At 37.8% G+C, this 13,381-nt stretch overlaps 1 pseudogene; it reads right to left on the bottom strand.

The window, feature by feature from the left end:
* Positions 1-11,027: 11,027 nt before the first annotated feature.
* LOC114630525 lies at positions 11,028-12,429 on the bottom strand (annotated as a pseudogene).
* Positions 12,430-13,381: the final 952 nt, after the last annotated feature.

Raw genomic sequence — 13,381 nt, 5'->3', positions numbered from 1 at the left:
AAATTTAAGAGTAAAGGTACTGTGATATTGCAAAATGTTCCCCAGTCACTCTATGCTACTGCTGTAAATGCCATATTTATTTGTGAGTGCCTCTAAAATTATGAATTGGGACACATATAAAAGCACAAAAAGAATGCTTGGTGCTTGTGGGAAGCCAGCATTGTGCAAGAACAGATTGAGTTCCGGCTATCTGAAGAGGACTTGACACGATAACTCATATGTTTACCATTTTAGTAAGAAGTTTTAATGCTTTGTTTCTCCATATTGCAAAACAGCATCAGGATCAACTTCTGCAGCAGCAGCAGGAATATTGACAGCAGCATAGCTCATGAATATTCATGATATTCAAATACAGGTGCTTTTCATAAGAATTTTGAGTGAAATTGTCCTGACCAAACTGCTGGAGTTATTTGTAAGTCATTTGGGGAGCTCTGAGGATGTAGCGTTCACAACCTGTGGAGACATTGTCCTCAGATGTGAAGATATCCAGAGACTGTCTTCAGAGTCCGAGAGGTACAAACCAGAGTGTAATGTATAAGGTGGTAGTTCTTCTGTGGCAATTTTGAGTCCTGGACACAAAACTGCCATGTTTTGTTTGATACATTCCCTTTTATCTTATGAATGACAAGTGGGATTCTAGGTCAAGACCTTTTGGCCTAGATTTTGTGTGATTTTCCCTGTACATACATAAACAAATGTCTACCCATCCTATATAAGACATCAAAAACACACCAAAGAAATAATTCACCCAAGTCTTGCTCAGAGAGCCAGTGACTTTATTGAGATTGCTGGTGTGGATGAAAGGGAGGGGTTCCTCAGAAGAGGATGGATGACCCCAAAACAGCTTTATTGCCATGAATACCACCCCATTATGGGATAGTTCATGAAAGCTACATCCTTTAAGTTCCCTGAATGACTTACAGATAGCTCTGGCAGCTGGTCAGACAGTTTCCTCTTCATAGTAATTGCTTACCTCTTGTAAAGCTTCAGGGAGCTTTTGTGAATCTAGTAAGCTTTCCTGGATTGGGGTAAGTTTTGTTATTTCAGAGTCCCTTGAGTTTCCCTCTTTCCTACAGGAGGGATGTCTCAAGTTGCAGGTTATTACTATGTAATACTAGATTTAGGTAAACATATAAATGAAGTACACTCACAGTGTTCCAGAGAAATGTAACCAATAGGATTGATCTATTTGTCTGTCTGTCTGTCTGTCTGTCTGTCTGTCTGTCTATCTTCAGTGGTGCTTTAAATGAGTACAGTGTCCACAAGCTCATATATTTGACTACTTCATTCCCAGTTGGTTAAGCTGTTTGCAAGGATTAGGAGTTGTGTCCTTGTGTCACTGGAGACCAGCTTGGGGATTTCTAAAGACTCATGCATTCCCAGTGTGGCTCTCTCTGCTTTGCTCTTGTGGAGCAAGATGTGAGCTCTCAGTGATGGCTCCAGTACCATGCCTGCCTGCTTGCTGCAATACTGTGATGGTCATAGATTCTAACTAGCTCTCTGAACCTATAAGCCTCAAATAAACTCTCCATTTTCTAAGTTACCTTTTGTAAGCTACTAGGACACTGTCTCTGTCTATCCATTATCTATTTACTCACTCATTCAAGTAGGCTATGTGGTTGTGGAGAATGACAGGCACTAAGATATAGTAGTGGCTATTAGATACAGATATTCTGGCTGCTTTATCTCATAGAAGTCAAGCTAGGGCATTCTTGGGCTCTCTCAGGGCCCTATAAGCAATCCATTCGGTGATCTTGAAGCTCTTACAGAGTTATGTTCTATCCTTCTCACTTGCAGTTGTGACCAAGACCTTCTCACTGATACACAGACCCAAGATAACCTTGAATTCAACTTTACACTTATGTCTAGTCCTTTGTCTCTGGATCCTGACACATAGGCTAAGTCACAGATGTAGAACGTATTTCACCACCCCCAAGGAAAGGAATCAGACAGAGAAACTGCTGTGTTCTGTGGAACCAGTCTGACTCTCCAATCTCTCCCTACAGGGCCACATTATACTGACTATCTTTACTATGTGTCATGGTTTGAATAGGAATATCTCCCACAGGAGGATATTCACATATTTGAATGCTTGGTTTTTAGGGAGGGCCAATGTTGACAGGGTTTTAGATAGTGTAGTCTTGTTGGAGGAAGTGTGTCACTGGAGTTGGGCTTTGGAGTTTCAAATGCTCAAACTGGGCCCAGTGTATCCCTCTCTTCTTGCCCAACTGAATGTAGAGCTCTTAGCTATGTCTCCAGGGCCATGTCTGCCTGCATGCTGCCATGCTTCCTGCTGTGATTATAATGGACTAAACTTCTGAAACTGTAAGCCATCTCCAATTAGAAACTTTCTTTTATAAGAGCTGCATAGTCATGGTGCCTCTTCACAGCAATAGAATATTGACTAAGACATCATGCTTTCTTAATACTCTGGGAACTAAAGGGTGCTTCACTTAGCCTCATCTGCTATCCATGATGGCTGTCTCTCCTAATGAAGCTTTCTCAGACATGAAAGCTTGCTTTTCCACTTCAGGATAAGATGTAGTAACTCTTCTAATAAAGCTTGTCTGAAGGGTAATTCATCTTAACTCCCTATATACGAACTTCCCATCTTTTACTCATAAGAGTGGAAAGCTGGAGACCCTGGGGAATGGATGGCATAAGTTCTACTCTGACAGCTAGCAGGCTCAAGACCTAAGAAGAGTCAATTTCTTTCAGTTTAAATCTAAAGGCAAGAAAAGACCCATGTCCAATGGAGGCAGGAAGCTTTGATATTTTCCTAGCCTTCATGTTTTGGTTAGGTCTTTAACTGATTGGATGGGGCCTATTTATAGATTACAATTGGTTTTATTTGATCCATGGACTCAACTGTTAATTTCATTTAAACATATCCTCACAGATATACCCAAAATATTTGACAAAATAGAGCTGACATATAAAATGAACTATTATAACAACTATGAGCCAAATACATGAAATAAACATTCCTAAATTCATGATTACAACTATTGCTTGGGAGATGGGACATCTGTGCAGAAACCTTCTATTTTCAGCATTAACATGGCATGTCTTTACTGTAGGTTAATCCAGTAACACTGAATACTTATTTCTGAGCAATCAAACTAAAATATATGTCATATGCATATGCTTATATGAAGGGTAGACCAGTGTACATATCAATGCAAGGGAATGTGTACAATGTTAGCAATGTCTTCATCTAAAATTGTTACAATATATTGAGGAGTATTCATGATATTGTAGTTTTCAGTGACCAAAAATAATTATTACTGTGACTAGACTATTTCCTAGTGCAAAACACATGAAATGTATACAAATTTGTGAATGAATCTCATTTAGCTGTGGACTTTCCAAGAGTAAAGTGATCTAGATTTTCCAAAGCAGCTATGAATGAAGTAAAGTCCTAGACAGCATGGAGTCTAAAGAATATAAGACTCCATTCCTTGTGAAGAATGTAAGAAAGAACTAACTATCTTCCCACAAGCACTGGCTATGAAAATGCACTCGAACACAGACAGTTTACACATCTCACAGTGCACCTTTCCTCTTCCTACTTCTTTCTAATTTGTAATGGTAGTGGTGTGTTTTGTTTTGTTTCTTTGTTTTTGAGATATATTTCCTAGGTATCTAACATGTACCAGACATTAAGATGGTAGCACAGACTTAATGTATCAAAACTTAAATGTATCATTTAAGTTTTAAATTTTTCAATGAGGTGAGCATTTTACATATGAAGAACTAAGTCTTTCTTTAAAATAATACTTAGTTTTATTCATGTGTATTTGTGTGTTTTTACTGGTCTTTATGTATGTCTCTACCAAGAATGTGCAGATCTCCTTGGAGGTCAGTTGTGAACTATCCAGTGTGGGTGCTTGGAACTGAACTAGGACCTTCTGAAGAAGCAAGTACTCTTACCTGTAAAAGTATCTTTTGTCATCTCTGAGGCTTACTGCCTTTGTCTGCTAACATTGGCTTAGTCCTGAAAGATTTTTTGCCTACAATCCTATCTAGGCCTAGAATGTTTTCAGACTCTGAGACTTAGAACTGAAAGAGCTCACTCTTTCTAGTTATTTCTGAACTCAGACTGGCTGGTTCAAACTCCTCTCCAAGCTGAATGATTCAATCTGGCTTCTCTCTTAGCCTCTGACTTTTTCCTTTGCTTGGCCTCAAACTAATTCTGGAAATCTGTCTCCTTCTGATTCTCTGGCTTGTTATGTCTTCAACTATACCTAGATTCTTTCTTCAACCTGTCTCTGTAAATCTCTCCCCAGTAATTCATATTCTCTCTCTCTCTCTCTCTCTCTCTCTCTCTCTCTCTCTCTCTCTCTCTCTCTCTCTCTCTCTCTAGCAGCCTCTATTTTTCTCTCTTCTTGTGAGAGTTTGGAACATCCTATTCTGTCAAATATTTCATCAGTGTCTGCCTCTCAATTAGACAGGACTTTCAAACATCGGTGCTTCCTTCTACAAAATGCTTTTATCTTCATTGTTTGGGATTAAAGATGTATACTTACAGCATGTCTGTATCCCAGCCATAGGGATTAAAGGTATGTGTTAAGGCTGAGCCATACTACAACTAGAAACAGATTTTTCCAGTAAACAACACAATCTTAGGGTCCGCAATGTGATCGAATATTCTGCAACACTTAACTTTCAAGCCATCTCCCCAGTCCCATGATAACACATGTTAGAGCAAATAAACATGGATCTAAATACTACCGTTTATAGTCCAAAACTGGACATCACTCAGATAAAATTTCAAGAAAGTACTTAATCAGCTTCAGAGGGCCAACTACTCTGAGAATACTAGATCACATGGGCAAATAGTAATGTGTCCACTGTAGATCATCGTTATCTCTCTGTTAGGGACAATGCTGAAGGAAGCTAACAATTGTATGTTGCTAACTTGTTTAAGTTTAAGGAATGCATTCTGAATAATAAAAGTAATTTCTACCTGGTGGTCAAATAATCTGACTTTTGCTTACTTTCTAAACTGTCTTGTTCTTTCATCTCAGGATAAATTAATTATATTTGACTTTTGAATTGAATTAATGGAGAGGAGAAGCATGCTACTAGCATGGTCATGTTTACAAGTTTGAGTCTTTACCAGGATGGGGCTTGTCAGTTCATGAATGAGACTCACTTCTTCAACCAGGCATTCTCTTTCTTTATCCCAACAAGACATCGTGGATCTGCAAGTAGAGTTATATACTCAATACAATAACAACCACCCTGTATAATTACATCTGGACTTACTGGGACAAAGTTCAGAGGTATACGGGTCCTGCTATGTGCACCACAGGCAGGAAGCTCCTTCCCCCACACCTCCAGGAAGCCTGCCAATAAAGGAGTTGGACTTATGGCATCAACTGAGTTAGAGAACCTTCATTGTAGAATTATAAAAAAAGCAATGGCAGAAATGAACACAGTGTATGGTTTCTTTCTTGTCATGTCTTGCTACCTAAGTAAAAAGGATGATCTCTGCTCACTGAATCTTTCCAGGTAATTAGTGTCACTGACTTATCTCAAAGAATTCCCATGGTTCCTTCACTCAGAGGTATCAAGAGGCCATTTTAGAACAAGCTGGTGTGGTTTAGATTTTGATCTGCACCTTCAGTTTTCTTGTGATTCATGTTGATTTCTTCAATTAGTATGCTTGATCCACTTGTTTCTGTCTTCCTTGGCTTTAGGTTTAGGTTTCTAGTCTTCTGTGTTCGTTCAATATTTGAGCAGAAGGTGGCTTCTTTCTTCAGTTGGTGTCTTGTTTTGGCTTATCTGCTCTGCTTTTGAGCCTGGTCTTGTCCATAAGAAAATGGAAATGGAAGTGCTTTTGAAGCTGTAAAGCATTATTTGAATGTATGAGAAAGATTACTGATTTATTAAAAATAATAACCTTTCTGAAACTCTGAACCTTCAAGCAATAGTCAAGGGTAGAGGAGAAAACCTGATTGGACCAACAGGACATTTATATGCACTGAGAGCCTGCTGTAGCAGTTGAGTGGCCTGTGTTTGCAGTCCTCAATTTTCTGTGAACATGTATTATACCCTTACATCTCTTGCATATGAAGGATGGAGACACAAGCCTGTGGGAGACAGAGGGGTATATTTTGGTTGCTCTTTTTTGACAAATGCTCCTATTTTTTCATAGGATTTTTTTTTCATTCAGTGTTAGGCATGATGGATACACACTATTTTATTGTACTGGTGTTTTGTTATGGTTATGCCCATACCCTGAGTTTGAAGAGCTGAAATACTCTCCTAGCCCAGGAATAGATTTCCTCCTATTCTGGTTGAAGAGGGAAGTGAGTTGTGGCTTGGTTGGATATCCTGTTATAGAGCGTGGGTAGCACTGCGGCAGTACCTTTGTGTACTCTCTTGCATCATGGACAAATTCACATTACCTTTCCAAACCCAATTTTGAAAATCTTTTTAAACTCTTAAGAGGAGATTCTGTCTAAGTAGTTCTGTCTCACTATCAAAGAAGGTCTCCTGAATCTAGGCCTGTATTAGGTCTGAGCCCCATGTACAATGACCCTTTCTCAACTGGTGTAAAAGGCCAACAATATAGTTACAGATCCCCGTAACTTGCTTATATCTCAAGCAACTTTCTACCTTTTGGAAAGTTGATCTTTGTTTAGTTAAGCTGTCATTACTGGAATCCATCTCAATCTTGAATTAATTAACTAATTCATCATCATCATCATCAACAACATCATCATCATCATCATCATCTCTATTGGCTCCCTAGTAGTTCAAAAATGCTAAAATTTCCTTCTGAAAGGAAAGAGGATGAATCTCTGACTCTTCCTAAAACAGTGTGAAGAGCCACAGTTGGGTTTCAGGAGGTGGGGAGAAATGTCTATGATTGAGTACCCATAGGATTCATACACAGGCAACATTTGAATCTAACAATGTTTTCACATCTCACCTGCATCCTGAATTCTTCTTGACTTATTAAACAAAAGTGGACTGAGTGTGCAGACTTACCACCAGGCAGTCTCTGGGATGGCAGCAGAGATTACTATTTCAAGCATCTGGGTCATGCAAACTTGCCCTCTAGTGCCTTTCCTCTGTTTTACGTTTAGTGTTACTTGACAAATTGTACTCCATTGTACTCTCTGGTGTTCTCAACTCTTTTTAATGCACCTATAAATTTGAATAATAACAGTAACCACTCAGGGCTGTGTGAGGATTCCATAAATGACATTATGATACTCATCTTCCATATTAATTTCTTGCTCACCACCTCAATCTCACTGATGCTTCTGTTTTCCACAGGGCAATTCATCTTCCAAGAGGAGTTTAATAGTGTTTTAAGTCTTTGCGTGGGCAAGACAAGATATTGTCAGTAAAGTGTAAAGCCCATGTCTGGATCCCAGAGCCCCAGTATAAACTACTGCAGCCCCAACATTTTCTTTCTTTTCCAAATAAGATTTTCTGTTATTCTTGTTTTTTCAGTTTTGCACAGGCTGGCCCAGAGCTCATAATTCTTCTACCTTATCTTCCCAGATGACTGTGTCAGCAAGCCCACCTATTTAATTAGTTTACAATTTACATCTGGTGAAACTGACTATGAAAAGCTCTATATATTTAGAGTGTACAAACAATTTTTTGAAATTTACCCAGCCAAATCCAGTCATGCTAGCTAAGTGAACAACTGTTAAAATAAAGAAATAAATGGGATAGCATTAGAGATAAAATGGAATAATAAACAGTATTTCATTAGTCCAAAGAAAGTAGGAAAAGAGAACAAAACTATACATGTCTCTAATAGAAAAAAAATAGAATAAGTTTGGATTTAAGTGAAGCAACAACAGTGATCACATCAACCGGTCACCATAAGTATCAATATACAAATAAGTTATGATGTATTAAATTAGATCAAAAGCAAAAGATCTTCTATGTAACACTTTAGCCCTAGAATATCTATATTAATATCAGACAGAATAGCTTATACAGTAAATGGTGTTACTAGAGAAAAAGAATAGCATTTTGGGCTGGAGAAATGATACAGCAGAGAAAAGTATTTGCCATTCTTACTGAGGATCACGGTTCGGTTCTAAGCACTACTACTGGATCCCTTATAATAACCTGCTCCTTTAGCTCGAGGAGACCTAACACTGACTGGCCTCTGTAGGCACCTGTATGAATCTGGTGAACATAAAGACAAACACACACACACACACACACACACACACACACACACACACACGTAAATCTTTAAAAGGGGTAAAATTCTATAATAAAGAAGTCTACAGATCAATATGATTTAACAGACTTAAATGTATCATGAGCAAAATAACAGAACTTCCTAATACATGAAACAAAAAATGAATTGAACTGTAGGAAGTTATAAAAACATACAATTATAATGAGAAACTCAGCATCTCTCAATAATAGGTAGAATGTGTAGGATGGAAATGTATAAACTAACTTGATGTAATTGGCCTTTGTAGACGATTTCATCCAGCCAGGGAACACCTGGTTCTCCACACCTGACAACACACCTTGAGTCAGCACTCTGGCCAGTTCTATCTGTGAAGAAAATACTCCCCATAGAGAGTACCATTGTTCTAGGCCTTTGCCTGCCACTGGAGACTTCATAGAGTTCCTGTCAGATGTTGTAGAGGCCCCAACTCTGACTCATTGCTGATGCACAGCCCAGTAGTAGCTCCAAGAGAAACTTATTGTTTCAGGGGAACAGCTCACCTGGCTTAGGATGAGGTCAGAGATTGAATCCAAATCAAAACTTTAACCCACTCACTGCTACCTGCTGAAGAGCATAGAAGCCTGTAGCTATGTCTAGACCTATTGACTATCAACATACTAGCATTGCCCTCAGAGACTTAGCATTGCAAACATAGTGACACTAGATTCCTGGACTGTTGAAAACATTCTTATGAAATTTTATTTTCTTGGATTATGTATGACTGGTCTTTCACCCCCATACCTTTCCAAATGCAGAAAATGCATGACCAATAATAAATATGATAAATCTATGAAGTCTCCATACAACTGACATCAAGTTATAAGATGTAATTTATGTAATAACACATTTCAAAGGTCTGGCTAAAGAGGAAAATGTAAGCTAGAATATTACTTAGTATAATGATGCCAATTCATGATGTCATTTTGTGGGAACTGTACACCACTAAGCCCCAGTGAACTGCCCTTTCGAGACTCAGATGGACAATAGAAGCATGCAGGATTGAAATAGCTGTAGCTGTGCCACACCTGTGTCAATTTGGGATTGACCTGACTGGGGCAACAGGGAATAAAGAAAGGATAGACATACAAACAGGAAGGCTTGGACCAGGTTGGCTATGTACTTTTAGAGAGATGTACCAGCAACCCAGAAACATGGCATGTTTATTATATACAGCTGAAGGAGGAGGCAGATAGCTAGTTTTGAGGGTGGTGTCTCTAGAGGAGTTGTCTCTGGTTGCTGTCATTTGAAGGAGGAAGCTGTGGTGGATGTCTGTATACAGTGTCATCTATACTTGGACCAGGAGAAGAATTTTCCATTTCCCAGAGTCTGACCTGGGGAAGGCCTTGCCTTTCTCTTGAGTCTAGAGCATTAGGGCCCTGATATGGTCATGTTCATGTCAACTCTACACATTCAGTTAGATATCTACTCTATCCATATACCATCTTGACAGTTACACATACCTTACTTGGTACTTGTGTTTCTGCAAGCTAAATAGGTGTTATTCTTGTAGCTGTCCCTCTAGTTTATATGAAGCAATGCCCACTTCATAGCATAATGCTTCACTGTATCTATTGTGAAGTAAAGCTATACTGCTTTATGCATATAGTATATATACTTTGTAAAAACAGACTGACATTTCTCCTCTCTTGTCCTTTGTGCTATTATACTTGCATGTATATTATAAAATTCACAATAGATTTAAACTTGATTTTGTGTTAAATAGCTAATTGTCTTTTAAGTAATTTATACAATCTAAAATATATATTGTTAATCTAACCATCTAGTTTTCTTTTCTAGTACTCTTCATATTTCTGTGTACTTCAGATTTGTGTCTTCTATTATTTTTCTTCTGCTTGAATTATTTGGCACTTCACGTAATAGATGTCTTCTGGTTCTGAATTATTTTTGATTTCATATATTTTTACAACATCCTCATTCTGCCCTTATTTCAATGGCCATTTTTATATTGACAATTTACCTCTCCATTCAATGACAATGGATATGTCGCTCCAGTATGTACTGGCTCTTGTTATTTCCAAGTAAAATCTTCCTCCGTTCAAATCTCTGTTCTGAGTGAATGCATTTTTATTCTTTATCGTTCATTTTTAAGACATTTGATAATGACGTGCCTTAACATAGTTTACTGCTGGTGTGTGTGTGTGTGTTTGAAGTTTATAATTTTCAAGAATGTTTAAAATGTGTGGTGAGTCTTCCTCACTATCATTTCTTGGCCTCTTTCAGAGTCTCAGAGACATGAACAGCTGGCCTCTTCTCATTGGCCCACAGCTTGTAGCTTCTCCACTTTTTTTTTCTATTTGGAAACTTTCTAGTGACAAGTCTTCAGTGTGCTAATTTTCTCTTCAGCAATGTCCAACCTGTTCTTCATCTGATCTAGAATATGTTTCACCTCAGACCTGGCAATTTTTATCTTTACAAGTTTGACTTGGGTCATTTTACATACATTATCTTTCAGTTTTTAGGTAGCATGACAAAATATTCTTTTATCCTCTTTTAAGTCTTTTTTGTTCCTTTTTTTCTTCTTCAAATCTTTTTTTATTGGACGCTCATACACAACCTTCATTTACTGTATTTGAAATCACTGTATAGTTACTTTTGTGAAAATGCTGCTTGCATTTTCTGCTATAAAAAGAAGCCTAAAAATTATTTTAGGAATGTAGAGAAATATCCATCTTAAATTGTGAAAAAAGGTGCACCATAATTACTGCTGCAGTGCAGCCATGTCTACATCTTCCATGCTTCTTAAATAACTATCTCATCTGATAACATGTAATATAAAGAACAGTTACTGGGAATATTTTGTGGCTGTAGACAGCCAATCATAGATAGAGACAGGAGCTGCAGTAGCAGAATATGTATATGAGTATTGGTGCATATCTTTGTGCACATTTGCAAGATTGCTTCCATATTGCTGAGTGCTATCATAACTTCTGGTAAGTCCCTGTTGGATTACCACTCCTAAAACTGGTCTGAATAGCAGCAGATAGAAAATTACTTCCAACATTCCTGCTGGTATAATTTACATCACTATAAACACCATTCTGAGTTTTAGCCACAAATCTCTGTGAAGCAGACTAAAATACTCTCTGTCAGAGTTTTCCCTGTCTCTAAAGATGAGTATCTGTCAAGAGGAGCATGCCTCCTCTACCTCTGGAACAACCTGAGCCTCTGTATTCAACCAATTAAAGCAGGTAGGTATTAATTGCTTGATGAACTTCCTGAAGCACAGGGATAAGGTCAGTCACTGTAATGGTATGAATAGGAATGGCCCCCATAGACTCATGTGTGTAAATGCTTAGCCTATAGTCAGTGACACTATTCAGAGGTGTGGCCTTGTTGGAGGAAGTGTGTCACTGTGGAGGCAGGCTTTGAAGTCTACAAACTCAAGTCAAGCCAGAGTGCCTCAGTCTCCTTCAGCTGCCTTTGGATCAAGATGTAGAATTCTCAGCCCCTTTTCCAACACCATGTCTACCTGCACACTGTCATGCTTCTTGCCATGGCTATACATCTGAAACAGTAAGCCAACCCTAATTAAATGTTTTCCTTTATAAGAGTTGCTGTGGTCATGTTGTCTTTTCACAGCAGTAGAAACCCTAAAACAGTCACCCACTTGTTTTATGTTATTAGGTGTAAAGAAAGTATGTGCTGTGCCTGGTTTGGTAGTGTGAATACATCTTCAAATATAATGAATATAATTCCCTGAGGAAGTAGAGTAGTCATAATTGATGAAAAATTCACATCCTCCATATCTCTTCCTCTGGAGGCCACATGGATTACAATCAGAATAGGTACTTTTCCATGTTTGGATTTATTTAGAACCCAGCCATGCTTCTGTTGACTTTTGTCACTATAGATGCCCATGACAGGCTACCCATCTTTCTGTAATTTTTTGGTAAGTTTATTGAATTTTCTTTTGATTAAAAAAACCACAATGATTTTATTCTCCTCATGCATGATCATTAGATGAAAACTTTTTTTCACTCTTTTCTACATCATGACATGTATCCACAATCTTTGTTATGGTTTGTGGTCAGTTCTAGTATATCAATATTGATATGAATATAGTCTGTCAGGAAAACTTCAGCAAGCTGTCTTGCTTCTTTTGGCCAGGTTACACTCCACATTAGTGTTTGACTACCAGGTCTTATTTGATCCATGATTTTCCTTATTTGGGGTTCAAAGCCCATCCATGTCAAGCATTCTATAATCTTCACCAATGCCAAGGTGCCAGGGTTACTCCTTAAGTATTATGCTGAATAGATATGGAGAAGGTAGACAACCTTGTCTTGTTCCTGATTGTAGTAGAATTGCTTTAAGTTTCTCTTCATTTAATTTGATGTTGGCTATAGGCTTGATATAAATTGCTTTGCTTATTTGAAGTATGTCCCTTTCATGCATGATCTCTCTAAGACTTATATCATAGAGAGGTGTTAGATTTTGTCAAAGGCTTTTTCAGCACCTACTGAGATGATCGTGTGGTTTTCTTCATTCAGTTTGTTTATATGATGGATTATGACAACATATTTTCATATATTGAAACACCTCTGTGTTTCTGGAATGAAGCCTACTTGATCATAGTCGATTATCTTTTTGATGTGTTCTTGGATTCAGTTTATAAGTACTTTATTGAAGTTTTTGTGTTTGGTTTTTGGGTTTTTTATGCATCAATATTTATGAGGCAAATTGGTCTGTAATTCTCTTTCTTTGTTAAATCTTTATGTGGTTTGGGTATCAGGTTGACTGTTGCCTTATAAAATAAATTTGATGTTGTTGCTTCTGTTTGTATTTTGTGGAATAATTTGAGGAGAATTGATACTAGCTCTACTTTAAAAGTTGATAGAAATCTACACTAAAACCATCGGGTCTTGTTCTTTTGGGGGATGAGGGAGGGAGACTTTTAATGAGTGCTTCTATTTTTATTTTGTAGGTTATAGGACTATTTAAATAGCTTACTTGATCTTGATTTAGCTTTGGTAAGTGGTCTCTATCTAGAAAATCATCCATTTCTTTTAGATTTTCCAATTTTGTGGAGTATAGGTTTTTGAAGTATGACTCAATGATTCTTTAGATTTCCTCAGTGTCTGTTATACCCTCTTTTCTTTTCTTTTCTTTTCTTTTCTTTTCTTTTCTTTTCTTTTC

Source organism: Grammomys surdaster, unplaced genomic scaffold, assembly GCF_004785775.1.
Source record: "Grammomys surdaster isolate TR1022 unplaced genomic scaffold, NIH_TR_1.0 67, whole genome shotgun sequence".
NCBI lineage: Eukaryota > Metazoa > Chordata > Mammalia > Rodentia > Muridae > Grammomys > Grammomys surdaster.
This window is presented reverse-complemented; position numbering and strand designations above follow the sequence as displayed.